Source organism: Aethalodelphis obliquidens, unplaced genomic scaffold (genome assembly GCF_003676395.1).
Source record: "Aethalodelphis obliquidens isolate GAN/ISIS:26980383/991018 unplaced genomic scaffold, ASM367639v1 scaffold1, whole genome shotgun sequence".
Classification (NCBI taxonomy): Eukaryota; Metazoa; Chordata; class Mammalia; order Artiodactyla; family Delphinidae; genus Aethalodelphis; species Aethalodelphis obliquidens.
In genome coordinates this window covers 88,919,097-88,933,657 of record NW_020837945.1, presented here as the reverse complement: position 1 = coordinate 88,933,657, position 14,561 = coordinate 88,919,097, and the positions used below count along the sequence as shown (strand labels likewise).

The following is a 14,561-nucleotide window of genomic DNA, read 5'->3' as shown; positions in this document are numbered from 1 at the left end:
TGTCTATTTGGCTTTAGCTTTGGCCTTGACCCCATGACCTTTAAGGCTGAGTAACCACAGTCCTACTTCAGTGTTGTTGATGACATCTCTGAACTTGGGATGATCAATGATTGAGTGATTATGTTAGTCATCATCATGTATAATCAGCATAATAAAATCAGTAATATGTACAAAGCATGTCTATCTGAATAATCTCATTAAGATACAGGTAAATATTCTACATGTAATATGCTTTATATATTGAAATCCCCATTTAACATACAAACATATTTATTATCATAAAAGTAGAGTATTTCAATTATTGATGATAAATATTGATAATTTCATGAAGAAAACAGTTAAGAACCTTCAAATAAATAGGGATATGAGTTGACAGTTAATAGATAGTAGATTATCTCCCTGGCTTTAAAGATTCATATCCTATTTGAACCAGCAAATGTTTATACACAAAAAATAATTCAAAGAAACCCCATAAGAATAGAGACTGCATTATATCATGGTTGTCTTCTTTGTAGAACTGTTTGTGTGCATTGGAAAAACGAAACAAAATAAAACGTTAAGAATTTGATTTTTAGTTATTTAATTCTATTTAAATGTGCATTTTTCAATTTCTGGATTCAAATCTTTAAGTGCTTTTCTCCAACTAATGGGATGATTGAAATTAGAGGGCAAGAAGAGAATCAATGTGCTGGATTTTTCCTTCTAGATGCAGAGTTTTAAAGAATTATGGAGTCTGAGAACTGAGTGGGATGGTAGAGAACAGCTCTCCAGGGTCACAAGTGTAAATGCTCGAGAGCCCATGCAGGTGATTCATGGGAATGACGCAGGGCAGAGAGTAGGCACATAAGCACACACTGGGCAGGAAATTCTTCAAAGAGATATTGTTATTCCTGCCAAACTTAAAAAATCTGATTAGTAGCATTTTTAAAGTCAGGCTTATTAAGGTACGATCTATGTACACTGAAAGCTACCCCCTGTAAGTATATAATTAGATGAGTTTTGACAAATGTAAAATAGTCATGTAATCACCATCACAATAAAAATATAGACTATATCTGTATTAGTTTCCTAAGGCTGCCACTACAAAGTACTGCAGACTAGGTGATTTAAACAGCAGAAATTTGTTTTCTCAGTTCTGGAGGCTGGAGGTCCAAGATCAAGACATCAGCAGGTTTGGTTCTTCTCAGGCCTTGCTCGTTGGCTTACAGGTGGCACCTTCTTGCTGTGTCCTCACATGGTCTTTCCTCTGTGTAGGTATATCCCTGGTGTCTCCAGTCATCAAGTTTCCTCCTCTTACGAGGACACCAATCATATCAGATTAGGGCCTGCCCTAATTGCCTCTTTTTAGCTTAATCATCTCTTTAAAGGCTCTATCTTCAAATGCAGTCGCATTCTGAGGTACTGAAAGGTTAGGGCTTCAACATATTTGTGGGGGGACAATTCAGCTCATGGTATTTCCATCACCCCAGAAAGTTCCCTTGTGCCCCTTTCCAGTCAGTCCCCTTCCCTGACCCCAGCCCTTGGCAACATTGATATTTCCCATCCCTATAGTTTGCCTTTCCCAGAATGTCATGTAAATGAAATCTCCAGAGCTGTCCTGAGGGATACTTGCTTGCCACATGGAAGTGGTGACATCATCCTGGTGTAGGGATCTCCCTAGTGCAGGACCACTCACGTGGAGATGGTAGGTCCAGATCCCAGCACTGTCAGTGTCCTCAGAGTTGGTTGGATTGCTGAGCTGGACACACACACACACACATTCTCACCAGGAGCAACTGTGTCAACCATGTGTCCCCTCCTGGGTTACCCAGTGCAGGGCATCCCTCCTAGAAAGAAAGGCTGATGACATTTAGGTTTCTGGGTGAGGTGGATTAGCTGATTCTGGTCGAGGCAAGAAAAGCCTAATGGGCAGCCCTTCTCAAAAGGGTGCACATTTCCAGTGTCCTGAGAGCCGGATGATCCTCGTTGGCTGCCCCTTTCCTAGAGGCCAAGAATGTCATCCTCCTTATACAAGGCTTTTCTTCAGATAGTTTACAAGGTGATTGATGAAACTATATCTTAAATAATACTAACGGCCGTTGCCATTTGCAGACCACTCGTAATATGACAGATATCAGTTTAAATGATTTTAGGTAACTTATAGTGAATCCCCATGATAGTACAATTCTTTCTCATTCAGCTAGGCCTTATTCACATGTTTCTGTCTAACTTTGTATGTATGTGTTTCTCTAATTTTGGAGATACATAAATGGAAATTTAAAGTGCTTAAGGTATTTGCCAAACTCTTACATCCTTTTTACATTCAAACTTATTTCCTGATACCAACAACCTCATGTGTAGATTGGACTTCCCAGATTTTCTCACTGTTTCTTTTAAGAGGTGTCATGAAAATCATCTTCATGAACTCCCCCCATCCTCACCTTTAACAGAGGTCAAGCTGCCCTGGGCCTATGATGAAGAAAAAGATGGAGGATGAGATGTTAATGATGATAAATAATAAACATAAAGTCATTTCCTGTCTCTCTTCTAGAACATACTACAACAAACAAGGTATTCAAAAGTTTGTGGTCTCATTTTATCCTCTCAGCAGAGTTTGTATTGATCTTTCTAAAGGAAACCCTCTGATATGGGTCCTGTATAACTGGAAGACATCAGAGAAATTCATTTTCTTTAATGTCATAACATTTTAGAGAGAAACATCTTAGCCATGGAATTAATAAAATTCTTTTTAAAAAAACAACAAATGAAGAAGCTGAAGCCAGGAAAATTTCCAGAACTTGATCAGAGTCACGGAAATGGCTTCCTGACTGACTGATTCTTGATTTATTGCCTGCTATATGCCTCCACCCCTCCTCTTAGAAGTAGAGTGTCAGGTGAAATTCCCACCATTAGAGTTACATTTTTTTCTGGCCTGAGGCAGGGTTGGCACATGGGATTCATTTTATGTTCCAACTTGAATATATTTGAAATGGTTACCAAAAGCACTATGTTGAGCAGGATTTTGAAAGCGCATCTGGGCTTAATGGGAAAGGGTGTCATAATTGATTTCTGATGTCTGCCATGGGTGTAGGTTGGGGATAATGGCAACACCTGTATCTGCCAACCCTGAGTTAAGGCATTGCCACTCTGCGAGTTTTTTTTTTTTTTTTAAGAAACGTCTTTTACAATAATACATCAATGTGAACAACTTGTGGTAAATATATCTTACCAGCAATTGGTAACTACTGGAGATAGGTGAGATTGAAGAAAAACAAGACCTATGGATCTGGCCCTTGGGGTTGCTCACAGAGGGCAGGCTCAGTTGGGGAGCTGCAGAAGTGGTGGGTGGGAGTCTGGGCCAGCAAGAACTGTCAGGGCAGAATGAGGGCCTTTGATGTCTATAGCTGAGCTATGGCTAGCACCAACCAGCAGAAAGGATTCAGAAATTGGAGGTGGGAAAGCACTAGAATGACCAGTTGTCCCAGTTGTAAAACAGAGGTAGTCCTGGGCAGACTAGGAGGATTGGTCACCTTAGAAGGCACTAAGAAAAATTTTGCATATGTCATAGTTTAGGATGAACTGTTGGTCAGTGTATTATTAAGCTATTGCTGCAATAATGCTACACAACAAACACCGCCCCCTCCCCCCAATTCTTAGTGGCTTACAACCACAAACATTTCGCTTTTGTGGCTCTGTAGATCTGCTGTGGTTTGGCTAATCAAGCCTGGGCCCAGGTGGACTACAAGTCTCCCCTGTGTGATTGTCATTCTGTTTGAACCTGTGTTTTCAGACAGGTTTGAACCTTCTTCAGACAGGTTCAACTTCTTTCAGACAATTTCTTCTTATAGAAATGGAGAAAACAAGAGGCCAAGGCAAATTGTGCAAATACACTTAAAGCCTTGGCTTGTGTCAAATGCACTAAGGTTCCATTGGCTTAAGCAAAGTCATGTGGCCAAGCCCAGTATCAGTGGAGTAGAGAAATATACGCCACCACTTTCTCTAACTCCATATTCCTGAAGGTCATGTGGCAAAGTTCATGGATGGATATTCCTTCTATAAGGAGGGAGTGAGGAATAGGAACAACATTCAGTCTATGAAGTCAGTAAGTAATTTGTGTCCAGATCCAAACAAATGTATCTGTCTTTCTCCAGTGCTGGTATATTAGGTGCCCCATAACTGTTTGACAAATGAATGAATACCTCTAAAATAGCATTTTCTATAATAAAGTGGTGCATGTTCCCATTTTTTAAAAAGTCACCTGGCCCCTTTATTATTAGATATTAGGAGCCTCCTGAGGGCTGCTATAGATCAGATGTCCTAAATGGCTGTTAGGAAATCTTTCCTTACTCTGACCTACAATTACCCCTTGTCTGTGAGGTTTTTTTCTCTCAGCGTTTCTCATCCTCCAGCTAGACAGCAGGCTTCTGGAAGACAGGAGAAGTATGAGAGCTGTCCTTGGCCCTTCCCATACCAGGAAGACATAGTGCCCTGCATATTCCAGGGACTGGTGTTAATTGTCTTTGATCTCTCTTGTCCCCTCCAGCTCTCTTCCACAGCACCTCTCACCCCCCAGTGGTTGGCACATGACTGGCTGGTGTTGCAAAAATATTTCTTGACTTGAAAATGAGGCATGTGATTTTTAAACTTCTTTATATTTCAGAATTAAATGCAAACATTATTGCCACCCTCCCTTCCCCCACCCTCTGTCCCCATAGTCAGTGTGTGTGTGTGTGTATGTATGTGTGTAGTGGATTTCATGAAATCATTCTAAATGTTTGCTATGATCCTAGCATTACATTTCCAATTTTGGATACGTTTGAATTTTTTTTTTTACTAAGCAATGAAAAGAAGAGCTAGATGTGGGAAAAAAAAGTACATGAAAAGTTAGCCTAATATTAGATGATCCTGCATGGAAGCCGAGCCTTCTCTGGCACACAAAGGAATTCAGAAGCCCCTATTTCCCTTACCAAACACTCAGGTGGTGTGCTTTTATACTTAGCGTTCAAAGTACCCAGGAAAGAGTCACAGAGCACCTCTGGTCAAACGTGGCTTTCAGCTCTGAAGACTTCCAACAAAAAAGTCTGAGCTTGTTGCACAGCAGAAGCCACAGTTTCCTTTCAAGCTAGAAAATTTATTCAGAGACTCAAAGTGAAGCCAGCTGTGCTCCCTATATAGGCACAGGGTACCAGTGTTTACTCCTCTTTACACAAAGTTGAAGGAATGCAGCCAAACACAGGTGTCTCTCCCTATTTAAAGTAGACATGTTCCTGAAGAGTTGGCTGTGTCAACATTCACTCTGAAATTTTGAAATTCTATTTGGAATTAATTGTTGCTGTGTACTAAGAAGTTGGCCTAAATAAAATCCTCCAAAGTATAAAAAAAAAAAAGAGTTGGCTGTGTCATAAATTTCATCACGTAGAATTGTGCTTTTTCCACTGACTTCAATAAAACAATGGAAAAGACTTTCCAAAAACATGTGGCCTCTAAATGCTGTAATACCACAGGACAGAATGAGAGACTGTGAGGAAATAGGAAGTTAATTGCACTTAAAGAGAATTACAGATTCTAAAGGCTTTACCTGGATGCTGAGCCATAGAAGTTGTTCTGTGATGTATTGCTGACACATATTAAAATCCCAAGGATGAGATTGGGGTGGGGTCAGCTCAGGGGTTTGCTTTCCTTCTATTGAGGTGTTTCAGAGTTGTACTTTTTCCCTCCCCATGCTGCCTTCCTCTCCCCTTTACCTCCTATTGTTCTAGCCAGGTACATTGAGAGAAAATATGAGTTCTCTTCAGCACTTTTGACCTTTTTTCTATTTTCAGACCTTGAGGAATATAACACATTCCTGTCATTATCAATAACGCACGGTGACTGATTTTTCACTGGGTGGATGTCTACAGGGGGTTCCTGTGTAGTTAGAAAAAGTAACTTCCCTTCCCCCACCCCATGTGATCACTGTTTGTGACATACATAAATCAATTCCTATTTGTTTCTACTGTCTCTGTTCTCTGATTAACTTGGTCAGTCACTCCTTATACCTTTATACCATTGTAAAGTGGACATAGGGATACTTGCTCTACCAAAAAGTGGGGTAGTTCTGTCTCCTACATGGCAATTAGAAATGTGTGGGATGTTGTTTGGGTGTTACAAGGACTGGGTAGCTCCTGGTATTAGTGGGAGGGGGCCAGAGATGCTAAATATCCTGCAATGCACAGGACAGTCCACATAATAACTGGTTGCAAAATGAGCAGCATTGCAAACAGATATGAACATTCTGTGAGAAGTCTAAAATTGCATATGAATGCAGAGGAGTCCATAGCTCATGTCACTGTGCCAGTATTCCTGAGAGTACTGATGCCTTCTGATGAGACTGGCTTCAGCTATGCTCTTACCCATCTTCAAGAGGGAAAATCCTTCTTGCTGCTTGTTGAGACGAATGGGTTCATTTTCTATTCATCTAAACCCATTTAAGAAAATAATACTGCTAGTAATCATCATGATAAGAATAACTATTCTTAAATGAGCACTTACCATTCCCTAGGTACAGAACCATGAAATTTTCATGCTTTAACCCATTTATTCTTCCGGACAAACCTTGGAGCAGATAAGATTATCTAGCACAGAGATAAGGAAGTTTTGGCTACCAAACCCTGCATAATTGATTTTGAATTAAGAACCAGATCTTCAAGGGGAGGAGAGGGTGGCTCATTGCTTGGGTAACGAAGTGTGCTTCCTCTCCTCTTTTTGCTACCCCTAGCCCTTCCAAACAATATTAAGCAAATAAACAAAAAGAAAACAAAGTGTGAACTCTTTAATAAAAGCATTCAGGGCTACCAGTTTAGTTTACACACGTAGTGTTCTTCCCATCTCTGGAGATCACCCCACACGTAAGGCCTAGGTGTGATTGATGCTCCCAGGAGCAGAACAGTGTGGCATTCCCGAGACTCCTCGACGGTATCACTTGTCTGAAATGTATATGGTCTCCAACTCCCACAGCCCCCTTTGATGTGCCCCCATGATGCTTTGGGACACTCCCAGCTGTACTGTGGAGGTTGCTTTTTGCTTGGTCCTGGTTTGGCAGGTGGGGTCAAAATGGCACCTAGAATTTTCATATGTTAAAGATAACATGTATGTGTAAACACTCCTTTTGAGTGTTTCTACTCTAATTTGTGAACTGGGAGATGTCTGTAAGATGAGTTATTTAACATTACAAGTATTTCTTTCTCTGTGAAGAGGAACCACCTTATAGAAAGATCAAATTTAATTATAAGAATCTATGATGTCATTATGGTATGGGTTTGTTGAAAGCCTAATAACTGGGTTATCACTGTGGGCTGTCATTAAGTAGAACATCACTGTAGGTTACAGGAGTGGCTTAACTTGAGTCATGGAGCATTTTCTGGGTTTGTTTTCCCCAGAGTCAGGCCACCCTCTTGTCTGAGGTAATTTTTTGTCACAGATTGTGTACTGGGATGTGCCATGTCCGCATTTGTCCATTTTTATTCCAGCAAATAAGAAAAGCTGCTTTTTAATCTGTTTAATTCATTTTCACAGATCAGTGCATTTGCAAAAGTAGAGAGCAGAGACATGAGGTGAAATGGGGAGTCTTGACAAAAGCAATTGGCAAAGGCGCAATTTATAATAAATGAGAATCTTGGAATTCTGTTGTCAAATTATGCAGACCTTTCCAGAAAGAGTAAGTCAAAGCAGATCAGATAACCGGCTCACAATGAACAGTGACAAAGAGCAGCATTGCTCCCGTCCTGCCCTCTGTATTGGTTTTCCCATGGGTGTCCACGTGGAGAAGCCTCTGGGTCTTTGGAGGGGATTAGTGTGACTGGAAAGGAGAGGCTGGGTGTGAAGGGAGGGGGGTCTGTTGTTGAGCCCCCTTTGAGGACTTCATTCCTGTTGCCTAGCTGCCCAAGTTCTGCTGGATGTGCCAAAGCCAGAAGGTGCTGCAAAAATACCTTAGTTGGACCCAAGTGAATTAAAATGACTAGTTCAGTCATTATCAGGACTTCTGACAACAAAAGAGGCACTCAAGGCCACACAAGGAAAAATACTCTGTGGTAAAAGGAAGAAAATCTCTGTAGTATAATCCCTATGATTTTGCACCTGAGAGTTCAAACAGTGATGCAATTGAGACCTAAATGACTCAAAGATGTTCCTGTAACCACACAAATGTGTACTCTGGGGGCCTGGCCATAACCTTGATATGTGAGACTGTGGCCAGTCCAGTGTTCCAACCCTGGGCTGGATCTCTGCCTCTGTGTCCTGTTGGGCTTCCGCCTGGATCCATTCTGCCCCCTTTCATTTCTGGCACAATGCTGTTGTTTTCCAGTCCAGAACCCGATGTGGTCTTTGCAAATCGGAGTGCCATATGGATAGGGAAGGAGGTAACATTGAGCCATCTCATTTGTCCTCACAGCATTCGCTTGAGGTAAGGAAGGACAGGGATTAGAAATGACATTTTAGAGAGACACAGTGAAGCAGGAGGAAATCAGGGATGAAGATCAGGAGATGGTGGTGATGGGGGACAAAAACCCGACTTCTAACAACCAATCTTAGACCCTTGGACTGGATGAAGCTGCTAGCGTACAACAGAGAAACAGAAAAGCTATGTTAGTAGTTTTGTTTGTTTGTTTGTTTTTAATAATCAATAGACCACATCCCAGCTAAAATTAATGGGCAAATAGAAACTATTTCTCTCTTTGTAACATTTGTCAAGTCAGATTTTTTTTTAAAGTGCCCTGCTTCATCAAAAGCATCTGGAAAAGCAGCCAAGCCATTTCCCGCTGTTGCCCTTTAGTTCTGACAAAATAGAATTGCAAACTGAGAATGTGCATGCCACCTCAGAGAGCATTACTGCTCCAGTCCCCAGGCCCTCAGAGCTGCCTTGTAGCACTGAGCTAGCCCTGTCTGCTCAAGATCAGTGGTCACCTGGGTGCTACCAGGCTCTGCCAGGGAAGGGTCTCAATACAAATGTCAGGCAACACAGCCCACCAACCCAGGCTCCATACCCAAGTGCTCAGCCCAAGTGTTCTAGAAAGATTCCTAGGGAGGGAGCATTTACTTGCAGAAATATTGTTGGCACAAAAGAGCCCGTGCCGAGATTTTAGGATCCGTATATAGTTCATGTCTATTACAATGGTCTTGGATCTCTTCCTCTTAATTGCCATTCATTGTCTCTCCCTAGAAGCCTCTTACATTGACCCTCTTGATGGCAGAACATTGTAATGGAAAGAAAAAATCTTTGGGCTGAGAACTCTGAGGCCTGCATTCTTTTTGATGGATTTAATATGTTTTTTCATTGTTAAGCCATTGGTCTGGTAGGATGAGAGGTGTCTCCTGATTTTATTATGGGAAATGTCATTTTTCTTCTTTTATAGAAGATGTCGCGGGTAGGAGTTTATTAATTAATTAATTTACTTTGGCTGTGTTGGGTCTTCGTTTCTGTGCGAGGGCTTTCTCTAGTTGCGGCGAGCAGGGGGCCACTCTTGATCGCGGTGCGTGGGCCTCTCACTGTCGCGGCCTCTTTTGTTGCGGAGCACAGGCTCCAGACGCGCAGGCTCAGTAGTTGTGGCTCACAGGCCTAGTTGCTCCGCGGCATGCGGGATCTTCCCAGACCAGGGCTCGAACCCGTGTCCCTTGCATTAGCAGGCAGATTCTCAACCACTGCACCACCAGGGAAGCCCGGGAAATGTCATTTTTAATTAAAAACATTGGTCCTAGCCTCAAGGAACTTCCAATCTAACTTAAGGAAAAAAGACATACATCATTATTCTTTAGTTACTTAAAAAATTAATATTTGCAGAATGACTTTTGGGTGGTCAGTGGAAGGGTTGCTTTTGCTTGCCAAGTTAATCCAATTTCAGTGCCTTATTTTTTTTTAAACCCTATTGAAACACCTTGTTTTGTCTTTGCGGCACAGCCATTGCTAGTTGTAGACTTTCAGAGCTAAGGGGACTTGGAGTTTAGTTCTTTTTGTAGATAAGGGCATTCAGACCCAGACACATCATTGCATTTGCAGGTGTGTAAGAGACATCCTTCCCCAATGTATCAAAAACTTACTTGCATCTTATGAGTCATGGTTGCTGACTGAAGGAAGATGTAAATATTGAATTTTCTTTAGAGCAGTTATGTCATCAAAAGAGAAAATACATTATTTTGTTCATATACGTATAGTATAAGGCATTTTCATTAGAAAATTAGAAGTGAATATATAGTAATATGTAATCTGAAAAAGGTAAATTTTGAAAAATAGTTGTGTTCACGCAAGCAGTATTGCTTATCACTTCCCATAAATATGTAATGAAAGTATAGAAAGTGACCCCTCCCCAGAATTCTTCAGTGAAATTATACATGCATTATGCACATGAGCAAATATGTTCAATAACCTTTTAAAGTCTCACATAACCCGACTGTGCTTTGCAAACACTGGGAGCCCCTTCAGAAAGAATGACTTGTAAACAATTTTCAGAACCGCTAAAAGGATTTCAAAGGTTTTTTTCTCCTTTACCAAAGAAAGCCTCGTGAGAGGAAGAGGAGCAGGCAGGGGTGGGGAGTGTCAGAGATAAGAGCTGCTGCTGCTAGAACCCCACGCCCAGTGGCTGGTTAGTGACTCAGTGTGGAGGGCAATTGACAGAGAAGCTCAGCTGGTGCCTTAAAAAAAAAAAAAGGGAGTGCAGATCTGCTCTCAGCAAGTAACAGCCTCCATCGCTTTAACCTGGGCCCAGTGGGAGGAACTGCCCTCCCTCACAGCCCCGGCAGTCCTCTGGCTACCCTTGACTTTCTGATTTTATCAACACAAAACAAAGAAAGGGCACTGGGAGGAATGGGTGGGAACTGCCCCAGGCTGCACCCTAGGCCCGCATCTGAATGGGAAGTGGGCTATTAGTCCCTGAAATTGCTCTCTGGGTTTGCCTTGGACTGTACAGTTCTTTTTTGTACTTATATACTTTTTTCTTTTTCTTTTTTTTAATAACTTGGTTTTGAATTGGCCAGTGGACCTGTCTGTTTGCTCAGCTTGATCTAAATCGGCTTTTGGTTCAAACTTCAGGTGGTTTTTCCGTTTGACTATGCTCCTCTCTCTCCAGGAAGACAAGTTCGCCCCTATTTAGCATTTTTGCTGACAGAGAACCAGCAGGCTTGCTGTTTGAATCTACATCTGAATGTACTATTGGCCAAAAAAAATAAATTAAAATACAAAATCACTCTTTTAGATTCGTGGAATTTGGTTGCTTTATTTTTGGCCCCAATGCTTCTCTGTCATGTTGTTTTACATTTCTCTGGAATTCACTCTTCTGTGGCTCTTTCAGCAAATTTTCTCTGCATTGCCAGCTTTTGTGAACAAATGGGAGGCAGTTTGAGTTTTGAATAGAGTGTTCATCCATCACAGTACAGTGACAGGAAGCACCTATGTAGGAAGCACCACACATAGATCCTACCTCTGGAGGACTGCAGAAATTGTCTTGAAAACAAAATTATCCCTTAATCTCCTAAATCAATCAAACCTCCACACTTAGTAGTGGGTCAGTGATGAACCTATGTATGCTCCTAATAAAGTAATAATTAATCATTACCTTGCAGATGCAGTATTACATATTAAGCCGGGGTAGTTCAGAACAATCCACAGAACATTAAGGATAAAAGCTAGTAGCTCTCCTTCCCATAAGACAATTTCAAGCAACATTTTTCTGTAAACTTAATTCTGGGATTCTATATTTGATTTCATGTTGATAAACAAATTTGGGAGAACAGAGGTTCACAAAAATTGTGCTTTACAGAATTGCCAGGGTAATTGTGGTTATGTATTGATCTAGCTTAGAAGTTATAAGTGAAATCAGGTGGCACGAGTGGATGGACAAAGAAAGACAGTATAAAGAATTACTGCTGTTAAAGAAAAAATACAGCTTGACAGTAAAATGGCCAAAACAGATTTTATTCAGGAACTACTGCAATAAGGGTAAAGAGACCTCAGTATAGAACAGGACTCAATTCTAAATACACCATGGACAAGTGGGGATTTATAGCCAAGGAGCAGGATGGGGTCAGTGAATGGAAAATTACTAAGAGAAAGCATGGGATGGGGAAGGATATTGGTTAAACAGACCTAACAGGATTCTTGAAGGCAGGCCAGGGTGATCAGATATCACCTGGGGAATCGTGTGGGATGAAAATTTGATCAGATGTGGAGGGTGATCAGATATGAGGATGAGGGACTTTCTCTAAATTGACTTAGCAGGATTCCTGCTAAAACTGGGCGATAGAGGCCCAAGAAAGAGGTATACTAAGGCCAAGGCCCAGAGGTCTCGGAGCCTGATTAAAGTTTAGTCAAGGACAGAGTTTTGTCACTGCAAAGATGTCTGATTATTGCTTTAACTGGGCTAGGCTAGGTATACTGTGGTTAAAAAAAACCAAAATTTCTTTCTTGCTGACCTTTGTATGTGGGTGGGAAAGGAAAAAGTTTGTTTATACAATCACTCAAAGAACCTAGATGATACAATCTTTTTTTGTAAATTGAAAAAATTTTTTTTTTTTTTTTTTTTTTGGCCACGCCGTGAGGCTTACGGGATCTTAGTTCCCAGACCAGGGATTGAACCTGGGCCACGGCAGTGAAAGTGCCGAGTCCTAACCACTGGACTGCCAGGGAACTCCCTACAATCTTACGATTGGGTTTTCTGAAACCATCTGCCCCCTTTGCTTACCAGGGCAGGGAAAGAGACTAGAGAGCTGTGCAAAGTCCCCAGAAGGGACACTGCCACGTCCTCTCACAGCCCATTGGTCAGAACCAGTCACATGGTCCTATCTATTTTTAGACCCTGGGGCTGGAAAGAGTATGTGATAGAAGGATGCTTAATGAGGATTGTTGTGTGTTCTACATTTACACTTATATGTATATGCTTTCCATTTCTTTTAGGAGCAAGGGCAAGAGAAATATTGCAAATATGGAGTACAAATACAGGGAAACTCTTAAATTGCCTGGGTTGTTTCTTGTTGTAGTTTCAATTCAGCACAATTATTAGAACATATTTAAAGCATCAAACAAAATAGTTACATGGACTTTCCTTACTCCAGACACAAAAATTCTCAAATAATGGATATTGAGATTTCCTATTTCGAGGAGTTAGTGTCCTTTGGACTTTAGTTCCAAAAACATTTTGAAAGGGGACAACTTAGGAATATTCTTTTTAGAGTATCCCCGTTTTGGGGAAGTGCTATAGGGAGTTATGAACTGTACCTGGAACTGCAATAGACTAGCAGTAGTGGTGCTTTTGGCCAAATTGATATATATATATATATATATATATATATATATATACACACACACACACACACACACACACACACACACATGTATATGTATATATGTGTGTATATATGTGTATACAGTTGACCTTGAACAATGCAGGGGTTAGGGGCACCAACCCTCCATGCAGTAAAAATCTCCTGTATAATTTACAGTGAGCCTTTCACACCCCAGTTCCTGTGCACCTGAAGATTCAACCATCCCCAGATCATGTAGTACTGTATTATTTTCTATTTAAAAAAATTCACATATAAGTGGACCCATGCAATTCAAACCTGTGTTGTTCAACGGTCAATGGTATATGTGTATATATATTATATATATGTGTATGTGTGTGTGTGTGTGTGTATAAAATTGAATGTGTGTAGGTGGGTCGTGCTTCCTGCAGGATGGCATAGTGACTCCCTATGGTATACCCCAGTTCATTTCCTAATTTTGTTATCTGATGGGACTCCTGGACTTGTTTACCCCTGTGGAAATGGTTGAAGAAAGCCCCTCTGTGGGGCTCTTTCTCTAGCACTCGTTGCAAGTATGTAAAAGAAACTGGTTGCCTTTCAGTAGTTTCTTAGCAAACAGTAGGGAGATTTATGAGTTATTTCAGAGAAATGAGTGAATAAATCGGACATACAGTACAAACCCTGCTAACCCTGGCAGTACTGGACATTTAAGACGTCAAAAAAGCCTCTATTATGGCAAAAGGAAAATTGCAATTATGTAAATAAGGGGTTTCACTATATTACTCGTGTTAATCTCTTATCCCCAAAGGGGTAAATGGTTTTAGTGTATGGTGTACAACACAGAGCCATTAAGTCCATAAAAGCAGTATTTACTGGGAGAAATAGAAAAGTCTAATTTAATTTAAAACTGATGCATCATGGGGAGCGTCTGGCTTTTCAATATCATGCTTCAGAGCCATGAAGTGGAGCAGATAAGGTTCCCCTGCTGCATGTGAGGCAGTGAGGCCCACTCATACTGTGAGCCCTCAGAGACCCACAGGGCAGTGTCCACGTTATGATGTGTCTGGAGCCAGACCATTTCTCTTTAACCAGAACACACGATTGGTAACAGAAAAATTTTGATATCCACATGTCAAGTCGGTTAGAATTAACTAGTTTGCTGAGCAGCTGAACCAAATTTTACAAACTTGAGCTCGTTTGGGGTCCTAGATTCCTTTCCGGCATGCTGATTTTCAAGCTGGTGCCCATTATGCTGCTCGTATTAAAATGCTATGAAAGCAAAGCATTTTGTGTTGAGTAGTTGAGCAAACTCTATT

General features: G+C 41.1%; 1 non-coding gene across 1 annotated transcript; it reads right to left on the bottom strand.

Moving 5' to 3' along the window:
• Positions 1–12,559: 12,559 nt before the first annotated feature.
• On the bottom strand, positions 12,560–12,631 carry TRNAE-UUC (transfer RNA glutamic acid (anticodon UUC)). The gene has a single exon. It is a non-coding gene; the product is annotated as a tRNA-Glu (tRNA).
• Between the last annotated feature and the right edge of the window lie 1,930 nt (positions 12,632–14,561).